Source organism: Stegastes partitus, unplaced genomic scaffold (assembly GCF_000690725.1).
Source record: "Stegastes partitus isolate 25-593 unplaced genomic scaffold, Stegastes_partitus-1.0.2 Scaffold860, whole genome shotgun sequence".
NCBI classification, from domain to species: domain Eukaryota; kingdom Metazoa; phylum Chordata; class Actinopteri; family Pomacentridae; genus Stegastes; species Stegastes partitus.
The window spans coordinates 257,549-260,031 of record NW_007578591.1 but is presented as its reverse complement, the minus strand read 5'-3'; the positions used below and the strand labels follow the sequence as shown (position 1 = coordinate 260,031).

The window sequence follows — 2,483 nt, the reverse complement described above, 5'->3', positions numbered from 1 at the left end:
ACGAACTCCTCTCTGGAAATACTGAGTCTAACAGCATCGCTCTGAATGCAAACATCTCAGGATATCTGGTCTGCTCTGTCAGGAATCACGTCAGTAGTGTTTGTGGTGAGCAAGAATATGAAGAAAAAGATACTTGATAATGATGATACTGATGACTATGATCACTCTGTACATCTGTTCATAAATTATCTGTTTGTTTCTTCATAGGCTTCATATTCAATCACTGCACGTCATCCAGTGGAACACAAACGTCAAAGATGGAGGTTGAATCCAGTGACACTGTGTGTATTTCACCAACAACAGCCCCCACCCCGTCCACAGTGGGTAAGGAGACTGGCATAGTGTCAATTAAATCCTCCACTAATATCACATCCTCCAATCAAACTGTGACTCCTGGCAGAGTGGAAACTCTACTGCGGTGGTTTCATTGGTGCCATCTTCTCTGTCTTTCTCTGTCGTCTTTATAGAGACACATGCATTGTCCACTCAGCTGAAGATCTGTGTTTCTTTCTTTTGTCCTTGTTACAGATAATCTGCCGATAATAAGCAGAATGCTTGCACCACTGCTGATTTTCTTAGCTGTTGGCGTTGCGGTCATCAGTTCTCAGAAGAAAAAGCAAAGCACCAAACCAAACGTTTGTTTAGTTTACATTGTTAGTATAGTCCAAAGCTCACTGATCATAAAGCAAACTGTTGTTATGGTCAGAAAGTATCTGTTCCATGTCTGTGTTTTTAGTCTTTAGCATAGTTGTAAATGTCAGATGGAAACATTATCTACATGAGCCACACTGTAACTCTGCAATTGTTTTATAAGAAATGTGGAAAATTGAGGCAGAAAATCAGAGTCCGATATAACACTCTATATAGTATTGTTCCAACACTTCCTTGCAGCTACTTAATGCTGTTTTGCTCTGAGTGAAATAGTCAAAGCTCACGTTTTTATGGCTGCAGCACGTCCTTAAAGTTATTGTGCTGTGTTGATCGTTTGTTACATATTTGCGTAAAAACATAATTGTTATCTTGAGATCTTAAGGGTTCTTGAGCGACAGCAATTTTACATTTCTATTTGATATTCTTTCAGAGGAAGTAGTAACACTGATGAAACAATAGAACAAGTCCTGTTTAAACCCAGTAAAATAGAAAAAGGAACCTATCACAAGTCGACAACACCCAATACAATCGTACAGAAAACCCACAATGCATTCCAGTGACTTTCTTTTCTACAGAAAGCGTTGGAGCCAAATTCAAATAAGCATCCAACCAATGATGGATGTATTCATCCCGAGGGCTGGAGAGGTCAGAGGCCAGATACCTTTAGAACTTACTTTTCATGATTTCTTAAACTTATAATTTCAATTTTAGTCATATATGATGATCACAGATCTAAAATCCCACTAAACAAATGATTAAAATGATATCAGACGTGATATATTTATCTCATACGGCTCTGAGATTATAAGAAAATGTAAACATGTGAACTGTGGAATTTCAGGATCCATAAGATAATCTTATAATATAACTAAGGATACAAGCATATACATTCAATAGTAAGAAAAATAAGACTTAAGAGGTATATATGCTTAGGATAAAAGTCTCTCTGTGTCTTCATGGTTATGACCTGTGACAGAGAGCGAGTGGGAGTGTTTGTGTCTCATGTGCTTCTTCACAAACACTTCACTTCAGCATTCTTCAATACTGGTCCTGATGACCTGGATTACAGATTGAGTCCAGATGTTGGGATCATCACTCCAGTGATGCTGAATTTCCTCAATCCTCAGATTTAAAGCACTGACTTCAATACATTCCTGTATATGAAGTGTTAGGAGGAAGAGAAAGGTCAGGAGGTCACTGTGAAGAGTGCAATCCCTTCTTCTCCAGAGGTGTGGTTATCCTCACAATTGACACTTTATGACGACTGTTGTATTCTTGGAGAGGCAGGAGACGTCCTGTTGTCTCCAAGAGGGCCGTGAGTGGTCATTTTGTAGTAAGCATCTGATATGCACATTGTCCATTTTACATGTCAGTTTTGGATTAGCTGTCTTCTGAAATGTTGTACTAAATTTAAAGCTTTGACAAAGGATCTCTGGATTCTTTGTGTGTTGCTTTGAAATGTGTCTGTTGTTCTGCTCCTTGGTACACTACAACTTAGGCAGAGTTCAACACATATAGACTTGAAAACACTGGGTGATGTGAACACAAATCTGAATGTTTTACTCAAGCTTGCTATCTAAAACGCAAATGGTTTCCTACAGGTGGAAGAAATATTGCGTTCTTCAGCTCTGTTGTCATTGGTGTATGAATGTGTGTTTGAATGGGTGAATGAGAAAACATTGTAAAGTGCTTTGTGTGCCACTAAGGTAGATAAGCACTATATAAGTGCAATAAATTTTGTATTTACTTTGAAGGATCACAATCGTTTACTGTCTGTTTTAAACTTATGCTTCAAATTTGCAGGTCTGGAAACTCACTGTGATGCTAGAGTG

At 38.3% G+C, this 2,483-nt stretch overlaps 1 long non-coding RNA gene across 2 annotated transcripts in view; it reads left to right on the top strand.

Annotated features, from left to right (window-relative positions):
* The first annotated feature begins 6 nt into the window (after positions 1-6).
* LOC103365661 (uncharacterized) overlaps positions 7-2,483 on the top strand; it is a 4,346-nt gene continuing 1,869 nt past the window's right edge. Inside the window, exons 1-3 of one of the 2 annotated variants that reach the window (XR_520627.1) lie at positions 7-105; positions 208-324; positions 529-628. This is a non-coding gene — a long non-coding RNA (uncharacterized LOC103365661). Of the gene's footprint in view, positions 106-207; positions 325-528; positions 629-2,483 lie in introns of those variants that run through there. The other variant, XR_520628.1, reaches the window with a different exon arrangement.